The sequence below is a fragment of the Prionailurus bengalensis genome, chromosome E3, assembly GCF_016509475.1.
Source record: "Prionailurus bengalensis isolate Pbe53 chromosome E3, Fcat_Pben_1.1_paternal_pri, whole genome shotgun sequence".
Classification (NCBI taxonomy): domain Eukaryota; kingdom Metazoa; phylum Chordata; class Mammalia; order Carnivora; family Felidae; genus Prionailurus; species Prionailurus bengalensis.
The window spans coordinates 20,344,822-20,356,641 of record NC_057357.1 but is presented as its reverse complement, the minus strand read 5'-3'; the positions used below and the strand labels follow the sequence as shown (position 1 = coordinate 20,356,641).

The 11,820-nt window shown below is 50.2% G+C and overlaps 1 long non-coding RNA gene across 1 annotated transcript; it reads right to left on the bottom strand.

Annotated features, from left to right (window-relative positions):
• Positions 1 to 10,069: 10,069 nt before the first annotated feature.
• LOC122471154 lies at positions 10,070 to 11,777 on the bottom strand. Its single transcript, XR_006294135.1, has 3 exons — positions 11,586 to 11,777; positions 10,835 to 10,944; positions 10,070 to 10,444 (listed from the first exon to the last, which is right to left on the bottom strand). It is a non-coding gene; the product is annotated as an uncharacterized LOC122471154 (long non-coding RNA).
• Between the last annotated feature and the right edge of the window lie 43 nt (positions 11,778 to 11,820).

The window sequence follows — 11,820 nt, the reverse complement described above, 5'->3', positions numbered from 1 at the left end:
ATTTATTTATTTTTGAGAGAGAGAGAGAGACAGAGCATGATCAGGGGAGGGGCAGAGAGAGAGGGAGACACAGAATCTGAAACAGGCTCCAGGCTCTGAGCTGTCAGCACAGAGCCCGATGTGGGGCCCGAACTCACGAACCGTGAGATCCTGACCTGAGATGAAGTCAGATGCTTAACTGACTGAGCCACCAAGGCACCCCTGGGGGAAGTTTATACTGTAAAAATCCTACCCTGGCTAATACACGATGCATCCCAGAATTCATTCATTCATTTATTCACTCATTCACTGAGCATATAGTAAAAATAATATCTGTCTATCACCACACATCACAATAATCTCATGGAAGGAATGGAATGAGCCCATTTTTTCAGATGGAGAAACTGAGGTTCAGAAAGGCTAAGTAACCCACTAAAGACAAACAGCCAATAATAATAATAATAATAATAATAATAACAGCCATCATTTACTGAACACTCCCCACGTGCCAAACACTGTGCCAAATGGCTCATAGGTAGTATCTTCTTTATTCCTCAAAAAGTCTCGTAGGTGTTATTATTAGCCCCATTTTCCAGAGGAGCAAAGTGAGCCTTAGAGAAATGAGTCTACCAAAGGGAGAAAGGAAGGAGGGAAGGAGGGAGGGAAGGAAGAAAGGTTGGAAGGAGGAAGGAAGGAAGAGAGGAAGGAAGGGAGGAAGAAAAGAGGATTCAAGAAATCCTCTATTTCTTGAAAATAGAGCTATACTGTCTGTTCTTTCAATCCCAAGGAATCTCTAATAATAGGCTAATCTTAAAATACCAGCTTACCTCCAATCAGTCCAGCCCTGAAGAACTGGAAAGCTACACACACACACACACACACACACACACACCCCTTAAAGGTTAAAACCATTACATCAAAAGAAAACATATGGTCACCCAAATCTGCATTTATTATATCTAATTGGAAGAGACACAGTCAAGTACGTGAATATTTTAGCAGTTTCCGACATGCAAATCACCGTGCCAAGGCCCAATTACTCACTAATCGGCACACACATGCCCAGCTTTCAGTCCACTGGGTTGGAATGACACTCCAACCTTCCCTCTTGGCCGCGTGCTTGCGTGTTCTCTCATCGCCAGGCAGTTATCATTCGCCTGTGCCTTTCGATAGGACCCCATGAGCAGAGAGACTTGAAGAGCCCCCCTGTCACCAAGTTTTGACCCTTGATTAATGTCTGGAGAACACTATAGGCAAAGGCAAGCTATTTGGCTCTAAAATCTGATGAAAAATTCCGATCTTTGCACGAAATCTCTGACTGATAAGCTTTAATGAAGAGGTTTTGGTGGTTGTTATTGAAGTCACAGGACGGCCAGGGAACAAATGGGAATTAACAAATTTATTTTCTGGCCAATTCCAGTAAAGACCAGAGTTCCCATGCCGACAGCAAGACAAAAACACAGTGGCAGTATTTTCCCAAATGCAAATTTCATTTGCGGTTTTGCCCCGAGGATTTACACCATGTCTGACTATTCACCTATTTTTCCTTGAAGCGCTTTTTTGGGTAAATTTTGCCTCATTATGTAAACGAAAAATCCAGTGTCACTCACCCTATTTAAAAGGCGTATTAGTCAAGAAAGACTAGGCAATACATGGGGTGCCTGGGTGGCTCGGTTGGTTAAGCGTCCGACTTCGGCTCGGGTCACGATCTCGCGGTCGGTGAGTTCGAGCCCCGCGTTGGGCTCTGTGCTGGCAGCTCAGAGCCTGGAGCCTGTTTCAGATTCTGTGTCTCCCTCTCTCTGACCCTCCCCTGTTCATGTTCTGTCTCTCTCTGTCTCAAAAATAAATAAACGTTAAAAAAAAAAAAAAGATTAGGCAACACAGCAATAATAGTTGATCCCACGAGTTCAACGACCTAACATAGCATAACCAATGTGGGGTGACAGAGGTCCCCCCACGCAGTGAGAGTCTGAGCAGAGGGACTCATGCCATCTCCTAACAGGAAATGACAGAGCTGGACGGTCGCTCACAGGTTTCAAATCTTCCGCGCACAGCCCCATTGGCCACGGATGGTCACGTGGCCCTGCCTGCCGCAAGGGGACCAGGAAATGTGGGGGTGCACCTGCCTACTGGTTATCCGTAAATGTCTCTGCTGCGGAGAGTAGCTGTGAAGTCCATACAACAATAGGATTAAATTCTACCTAGAAGGCTGTGCTGTGAGCCAGAACATGACGAAAGAAAATAAATTAGCAAGCTTCGTAAGTATGTTAAAGACGTTAGAGCAGCAAGCTGAGACTTTCTCCTGGATCCCAACAAAAGGACTAGGAGAGCAGTGAGGAGGCAATGATCGGCTCACAAGGGGACTCGGTGTTATGTAGGGTGTGTCCCTGTAACAGCAAACCATCTTCGAGCAAAACCAAACCACGGAAAGAGTTTCTTTGACGCCAAATAGAAACCCAGTGGGGATGAAGGATGTTTTAAGTAAGATGAGAATCCTCGGGCGTGCAACAGCGTCACTGTTGTGACAGATGGTACTTTCCAAAGCAGATGACACGGGCTCTGACAGTGTGACAATGACAGACCTCTACAGAGAGGTGGAGGAGTTTCTATTCTGTGCCCTTGATTCTGAGTGGGCCCGCGATTACGACAGAACTGAACCCCATGACTTCCGAGGCAATGGTAAGAAGGGGTGTTAACACCCCGGCAGCAACGAGCCCGCGTGGCCCCTACATCTCGGTTTCTAATACCATTCTCCAAAAAAAAAGGAACACGGCTCCTTGGAGAAATGGCTGACGCTGGCCCCGGCGCAGGGAATACACGCAACGAGCCTGGAGCATCTAGTGCGAAAAGGGAAGCAGGTGCGCGCGTGCGCACGCGTGCACGCGCGCGTGCGCACGCACACGCGTACAGTGAATGATGGGGGAAGGAAAGGGTCATGAAGCCCTTCTGAAAGAGCTCCCAGTGGCCAAAGCTGGAGCAATTCAAGCCACAAAATAAATACCACACTGTTGGATGATACCCCAAGGTAGAAAATAAATAACCGTGGGTCAACAACTGATACAAACCAACGATGGTATAAATAAATAAATAAATAAATAAATAAATAAATGGGGGGGGTGGAAATAGACACATAATTTGTGCAGATGCTCTGCCCTCGAGGAGGTGGAGCGTAACTCCCCACTCCCTAAGTGCAGGCTGCACAGAGCTGGTGACTTCCTTCCAAAAAGTACCATGTAGAGAAAGGAAAGGACGAGTAATTTTGCAGTGGGGACACCTAGCAAACGCCGCCACAGACAAGTGGTCAAGATCAACGTCGACAGTGACCGGTCGTGCTGATGGTACGTGCTCTTGATACGATGCGTTCAGAAGGGCCCTTCCCCTCTGTAGTCTTTGTCCCCCAACCCACACCCCAGCCCCATCACGAGAAAAACATCAGAAAGATCCCCACTGAGGGACATTCTGCCAACATTCTACTGCCTCACTAGTACTCCTGGAAATTGTCAAAGCCATCCAAACCGGGAAAGTAAGAGAACCCGTCACAGCCAAGAGGCACTAAGGACACACGCCAGCTAAAGGTAATGCGGTATCCCGGATACCACATTCCATCCTAGGACAGAAAAATGACTTCAGGTTAAAAAACTACGAGAATCTGAATAAAGCATGGGCTTCAGTTATAAAGTTACGTGGATCCATATTGGTTCATTCATTGCAACAAATGTATCGCGCTAGCCTAAGTTAGTGTGGGAAACTGGGCGTGGGAACCGTGTTATCTCAGCGATTTTTTTTTGTAAAGCTAACGCTATTCTAAAATCAAGTGTTTGGTTTTTTAAAAAGGCAATACAGCTTCCGCCTGGTACTCTCTCTCTCTTAGGGCGCAGACCCCGGCTGCCTTGTGCTGACACAAGTTCAGCTCCCTGGTGCCGTCCTGTTGAAGAGACCACTCAGACAGACCACACGGATAGACAGAGATGCCCAGCGAGCCACAGCCCTTGCTGCCCGGCTGAGTCCTCCCAGTTGTCAGTCTCCCCGGCCCAGGGGCCGGATGTGTGCGAGGGGGCCTTTCTAGAGGTCCCGGCTCCTGGCCTTCTCGCAGGTTCAGTGGACACCGAGTGGGACATAGACAAGCCAGCCCCACTGAGCTGTGCTCAAACTGCAGAGTCATGCCCAAAATAAGCATTTTATGAAGTCCCTAAACACCGTGATGGCTCGTCACGCGGCATCACTTAAATGGAACAACCGGTCCGCGCCTTCGACTTTGGTTATTGATCGATTTCCTCTCCACATCTGTCTTTAGCTCCGCTAGGGGCTGGGCAGTGGACACGGAGATCCCCAAGAGCTGCTGGTGATCCACAAGTCCCTGCTCTTGAAGAACTCCCGGTTGAGTGGAAGAAGCTAAGCCCCATGAGAGTAAAACGAATGCCAACCACACTGGATCGTAGCGAACGGGTGAAGGCAGGACTTCAGAGGCGCAGAGAACAGGATGCACGACTCTGAGGGATCCCAGAGGGGAGAGACACGGGGAGAGAGAACAGCGTTTATTGAGCACCTAATATGCTTCACTGTTCTAAGTGGGGTACAATATGTATATGAATTCATCCTCCCAGTTGACACCATGATGTCATTATAACCACGTTGGAGAGGAGGAAACTGAGGCACAGAGATATGAAGGGATTCATCAGGGCCCCACCAAGTGGCAGAGAGAGATGTGAAGGTCGTCTCGGTTTTCCTATCTATGATACGAAGGTATTGGATAAGACGCGCACGAAGGGTCTTTGTGCCTCCAAGGCTTAGGTTATGTGTGGGTTTTGCCGGCCCGGCGTCTGTTCCCCTTCTTCCAGTAACAGAACCCCAGCTTCTATGAGCAGAACTGCCCCACCTCTACTCTCAGTCAGGAAGGGAAGCACACCCAGCCTCGGCCAGTCGTAATATCACATCCACCTTACGCGGTGATGGGCTCGGGCAAAAAGCACAGAGACTCCAGCCAGACGAAAGAGAGTCTTCTGAGGGCCTTTTGCCAGAATTCTTAGGAAAGAGGCACTCTGTTTTCCCTGGAGTTGCCAAGGATGTAAATTTGGAGCTGTCAGGGGCCGTCATAAGACGAAAGTCTGCCTGGAAGTAAAACCAGTTCAGAGGAGGAGGGAGGCCGAGCACTGATGCCAAGATCATCCGAGCACCTAGGTCCAGCCTTGCCTGAAGCCGGAGAGATCAATCCTTGGAATTTTCTGTCGCGTGAGTCAATAAATGTGATCCTTTGAATGGGATTTCCGTAATTTATAACCAAAAGATGTCGCATACAATTCCATGGCAATGAGATGTGCTAGGGTTGGTGGCCTTATTTTTATTCCCCTTATTAGTGCCAAGTTCCCTGAGGATATAAAATGTGCCTTTTTCATCTTTGTATCCTTACCCCCAGCCCCATTGGTGTCTATCAGTGCCTGGCACATAGGAGGGCTCAGGAAAACATTTGTGGCCTTGCGCTGATGGGCAGCACAGATTACTTTCACTCCAAGGTCCTCTGGCTCTTCGGCTAGATGTAAGCCCCCCGGAGGTCCGAGGTGCCTGAGGTTTGGTGTGATTCCTAAGGAACACGACGGTCTGAGCAATGAGAGTAGCTTCTGGCAGTTTCTCCAATGAGCCAGGAGTAGAGGATTGGGACATGATTACGATAGCACGCCAACCGTGTTTAAGAGCGTGGGCTTTGAGGTCAGACTTACCTGGCACCATATCTTTCCCCAGGTTCCTGCCTGAGCTCCCATCTCCTCCGCTTTAAACCGGAGTTTTAGTATCTTTATCTTCAGGACCACAAGTGAAGATAAAATGATATATAGCGCCCAGCTCAAGGTTAACCCTCAAGAAATGGCAGCTATTGTCAAGAACAATCCTAATCCTAATCCTAATCCTAATGATGATGATGGTGTTACAGTCCCCCCTTCCCAGTCCCCTTGGAAAATCGGCTACACGTGAGGACAGGACACACTGTTCTCTTCTTCCTCCTCCTTCTTTGGAAAGATTAACACACGAGGCTGGGAGCGCCTCCCAGAAACCACCCGAGGCTGGGGGCCAGCAGGGCGGAGGATGCCAGGCTGAGGTGTCTTTGCAGCAGGGTCTAGGGTGGCAAGGAACAGAAGGATCTGGAAGGATCGGAGCTCGGGCTGCAGCCCAGCAGGCCAAGCTTTCTCCTTCCCCTGCTTTCATTCTGGACTGAAATTCCCACAGCATGTAGAGCAGCGGGGCTCCAAGGTCCCCTGTGCTCTTCAGGCTTGAGGAGTCTGCTGGGCACCGGAGGTGGAAAAACAGGGGGCCCTGGGCCCGGAGGCAGCAAACCCAGGACGGAAGAGCAGGCCGCCCCAGGTGGCGCACCCACACTTGGGGAACTTTGCCGGAAGCCACCACCGTAGTGTCCCCTGCCCTGCCCGCCCTCCTGCTGACGGGCCGTTTTCCGCGCCTGGAACACCCTCTCCCCACGGCAAGGTGTCTGTTCTTCTTCTTCCCAGCATCTGGCTGAGCCACTCCGGAGCTTAGCAGCACACAATAACCATTATACGGTGCTTGTGGGTTCTGGGGGGTGGGGAACGGCATGTCTGTGCTCCACGATGCCCAGGGGTCAGCTGGGAAGGCTCCTATCACTGGGGCTAGAATCTTCCCGAGGCTTGTTCACCCAGTGCCCAGTGCCTGGGCAGGGAGGACTCCAAGACGAGGCCCCGGGGTGGTCAGATTTCTTACGTAACAGCCCCAGGCTCCTGCGAGTTCCCGGTGAACAAAGCAGAAGCCAGATCGCCGTCTGTGACCCAGCCCCAAAGTTCCACAGAGTCCCCCCTGCCTTATTCTGTCAGCCGAGGAGGTCACAAGCCCACAGACTCAAACAGGAGAGAATTTCTGCCTCGAAATGCGCCCCCCCCCCCACAGGCGCGCATGCGTGCTCGAGCCTCCTGCACTAGGACTTAAAGTTCCCCTCTCCTCTCTTGGAATCCTGCCACTGTCACGTGAACAAGCCCCAGGCTAGCCTCCTGCATGATGAGTGACCACTGGTACCTTTATCTCCATTGCCCCGGCCAACAGCCAGCTGACCAGCAGACATGTGAGCGAGGCCACCTTCACACGAGCAAGCCCCACGAAGACCAACGGGGTCGGACTCAGACGACCAAACCATCCAGATGCTCAGTAGTCTTACTGTTGTCAGCTACTCAGGTCGGGGATGGCTTGTTACGCAGCATTATTCGTGCTAATGGATGACTGGTGCAAGCACTTAGCCCAGGGCCCGCTTGGAATATGTGCCCAAGAAGAAAGCAACTAAACAAAACCCTTTGGCTTTCAAGGGTTTAAGAGAAAAGCCTCCTGGGACCCACGGAGGAAGGGAAGGTAGTGGTGTCTTGTCTGTAAGGGAGCAAAGCTTGAGTCTGTCTTGAGCAGGATCTTTGGGCTGGCTGTGGCCCGGGCAGTGGTTTGTGCGAGAATCCAAAGACGTACTGGCGGAGGAGGGTCTGTGCAACAGCAAGAGAGAGGACCCAGCCTGGCCAGGAGCCTCTGGGCTTCTCCCTCAGGTCAGCTTTATGCAGCTTCTGGAACCCTCCACCACCTGCCTCACCCACCGTTGCAGACATCCGTGAGCCCCAGAGCTGCCTTTCGCAGAATGTAGTCATCATCTGCTTCTGAGTTGTCTGGAAAGCTAGTGAAAATGCAGAATCCTGGGCCTGGCTCCAGAATTGCTACGTGGAAAACTCCAGGGGTGGCGGCCAAGGACCTGTATTTCAAGAAGTTCCACACTGCCCTGGGGGACCTGGGGACACAGAACAGGAAGGGGCACCTGTGCTGATAGATTGGAACATACGGATTCTGGAACAGGCTACGGAATAGAGGCGATGACTGGAGACGAACGGCTGTCCTATCAATCCTCACCACCACACGGAACATAGGTTCTCATACCCATTTCCTGGACGAGAACGGTAAGGCTCGGAGAGGCAGTGAGTGTTCCTGGCTGCCTGACTTCATATCAGCTTTTTGCTTCCACCCCGGCGGAATCCGCTCGACAGAACACTTTGTTCTTTTACCTTCCTCCTCTTTCAGGGTCGGTTTAGGCTCGCTGGCTCCTTGCTGAGGTGGCAACGCTGAGGTGAAAGGAAGCACCAAACGGGTATCCAGTGAATGGAAGCCACAGTATGTGGGAGGTTTTCACACCACCTTTAAGCAACTGGAGTCGAATGTCTCTTCTGTGGCCAAGCTCAAGGTTGTTTTCCAGTTTAGAGTTTTGTTTGTATGTGTGTGTTTGCAATAAATCTGATAATTAAGCCACAAATGTTCCAAGCACACTTGGATATATTTAAATTGCAGGCTGCTGATCAAATGGAGAAAATTCACAAACACGGACATAAATGGTGCCTTTTGTTTGTTCCCTGCCTTTCTGCGGCACTCGATTGGTTCTGTCAGCTTCACAGCCAATTCCAAGGCTGCCTGGGATGAGGGGAGGTAGGGGGAGGGGTGGGGGCTGACAAAGAGCCGGCAGGAAGTGAAGCCCCCTGGTGAAAGACTGTGGTTCTTTTCTTTTATGAAAACGTCTCATTGGCGCCTGTAATTCATCTCAACGAGCCAGTTTTGAAAACACAAGTTGGCAAAAGGGATGTTTGTCTCTGCCTGATCTGGTGGCATTCCCTACTTGATGTTACGGGCCACAATCGCATTCCTGATCATCATGAAAGAGAATCCGAGGGTCCCGCCTTCCCATCTCTTTTGACCTATGCTGTGGAGACTGTTTGGGCACCTAGAAGCCCGGGGTCCCGCCCGGGGTCCTGTGGTCTCTGCCCATCCACTGACTAACAACAACAACAAAAAAAGTGGAAATAGTAAGGGAAGACTTATTTGCAAGGAGATTGCAATGGGGAGGGGTCTACTGTCTTAGAGAGAAAGCTGTGACCATAATGACGGGGTTTGGGGGCGATGGGGGTTCGGAGCTGACAGCCGAGAAAGAATTCTTGAAGACGTCTTTGGTGCAAAAAGGTGATTTTATTAAAGCCCGGGGACAGGACCCGTGGGCAGGAAGAGCTCCACTGGGGTTGTGAAAAGTGACTGATTATATATATACCTTCTGGTTGGCAGGGGGTTAGGGACAGTGTAAGTCTCTAAGGAATTTTGGAAGCAAGGTTTCCAGGACCTTGAGGGGCTAGCTCGGAAAACATCTTTTGTTACTGCTTAGTAAAACCTCAGTCATGAGACCCTTCAGATGTGTATCAGGGGCCGTTAAGTCTGGAATATGACTGTTAACATATATCTTTGGGGGGGGGGACGGTGGTAGAGATAAAGGAGGGTTGCAAAGGAATTAAAAAATTTTTTTTAAATATTTTATTTACTTTCGAGAGAGAGAAAGACAGAGTATAAGTGGGGGAGGGGCAGAGAGCGAGGGAGACAGAATCCAAAGCAGGCTCCAGGCTCTGAGCTGTCAGCACAGAGCCCGACGTGGGGTTCAAATTCATGAGCTGTGAGATCATGACCTGAACCAAAGTCGGACACTTAATTGACTGAGCCACCCAGGCACCCCGAAATTTTTATGTGTTTAAGGAGGCTCACAGGATCCTGGGCGGGATGGGGGGGGGGGGTGGTCAGGATAATATTAAGCAAAGATTCTCTTTTGCCCCTACCAAAGTGTCATCACCGTCAAGGCAGCTGAGCTCCTAGAGGAAGGTCACTCTGTTTCAAGGACTTGCTAATGGCTGTAGGGAGTAAGGGGATTCAATTTTTCATTTGCCTCGTTTCCCATATCACCACGGCAAGCACTTAAAGCCCCTTACATCTTGATGAGGGTGATGTTCGGGCTCCAGGAAATAGAATCTATAGGTTTCTGGAGATTAGGCTATGGAAAAGATTGCCTTTTTCTTGCAGTTTCCTAAGTTATCCGTACACTGAAGGAGACTCGTGTCCTGAAGGACTGTGATCTCTATCAGTTAACTATTTGCTTTCTTTCCTTTCCCCTATTCTTGGGCAGGCAGGAGTGTCGGAGGAATATCACACATATCCCACCCGGTGGAGGGGGGTGCTGTTAGCCTGTACTTTGCCCCTGGCTTGGGCCACGCTCCCTCATCGATAAGGTTTGCGAGCATCGTCAGGGTTGGGCAAAAAGATTTTTCTTTTATAGGCTGCAGAAAAGAACGAGAAAGTGGGATCAAAGAGTAGCATAACGGGACAGGGGATCGGAGAACATTCTGTCCTCTTCGCAAGAAGGACCGTCTGCTGGCTTAGGCTGGGCGTGGACCAAAGTTCAGGGGCTGGAGGAAGGAGAGAATTTAACGAAATTGGGCTGACAAGCATTTTGCTCTGATTGATTACTGGGGACAAGCAGTTCAGCTAATCACCTATGAGGCAAAGGGTGGGAATTTGGAGGGTCTGTGCCCGGCCTTGTCGGAGGTAAACACGGGCAGCATCCACGAGGCTTCTGGAAGTCACATGGAAAAGGGGGTTCTTTGCAGCAAGCTGTTTTCTGGAACACAAAAGGGTGAGGGAAATTCCTTCAACCTTCACTGTTTTCCAGAAACACGGGGCTCAGACAAAATTCAATGCCGTCACCACTCGACTGGGGGGTGGAAATTATAATAGTTAATCTAGGATTTTAATATTTGTAAATGCTTTGAAAGCTCAAGGTGTGTAGTCAATGCTCAATAAATATCTGTTAATCTCTCTTCCCTGCAAGACCCTTGAGGGCAGGAGGTGAGTTCATTTGGTGTGTTTTCCACCATGTTAGCCAACTGCCTAGAACCCACTGATCTGCTGAATTGGCCTTGAGCAACCCTCAGTTTCCTTGTCTATAAGACATTATAATCTCCACCTAACAGGACTGTTAACATAATTAACATCGGGCCCCAGAGAATACCTGACACATCCCTGGTGACCAGTGACAAGGCTCTTCTCAGTTCTCTTTCTGACTAAGCCTTGACCTTGGGCGCTGTCCTTGGCTTGCTGAGTCCAGTTTTAGCAAGAATCCTGTTGGATTAAGCAGAAATCCCCTACCCTTGGTATCTGACCCGATTTCTTATCCTCTACCCTTGAATATGTTATCACCCTGGCCTGCCATCAGCAAAAATCCTGGGTGGTCGGTTTAGCAGAATTCCCCTTATCCCTGACGCTTCCTCTTAAAAATTTCCCATCCACTGACCTAGACCGTGCTCCTTGGCTATGAATCTGCACTTGCCTTTGTCATATTTGGAGTCCAGGAGTACCTCTTTCCTCTATCACAGACCCCCACTGCAGCGGCAGGTAGCCTGCCTTACCACCTTTAACGGCTGTCATGAGTAACCTTTTTCTTTGATAGCAGGGAATGATTCCCTTGCCTTTCCTCCTCGGACTCCAGACCCACTGTGAGCAGGACTTTCTACCACCTCTGTACAATGCTTCAAAAGGCCTGAACCCCTGGAAGCCACGGGCAGTGTGCTCCAAACCAAAACCCGCAGTGATGCCCACACCACTCAGGGTCGGGGCCGCGGCGGCAGGAGTGAGGATTCTGGCTGCCCACCGAAACCCAGGATTTCCTCACTCCTGCGGGCCGTGGATGCAAAAATTTCGGAGCTGTGACTTTCCCAAAGTACAAGGATTCGGCCACTTTATTTCACTGGGCACTGGCTGACCTCCCTGTAAACTAGGAAAACGAATCCTCTTAGTTGTACGGTTTCGATGAAATGGTGGATGCGAAGCTGACTAGCACACTAAGTTATCCTTGCTGAGGAAGTCGCAGGCGTCACCCACGTGGGAATCGAAAACCAGGAAAAGATCCCTCACTTGCGGGTCGCCTCTACCCTACGGCCTTGTAAACACGACGGGGCGGGGCCGCGGCATCGATCACTCGGCGCTCGGCTAGGCACT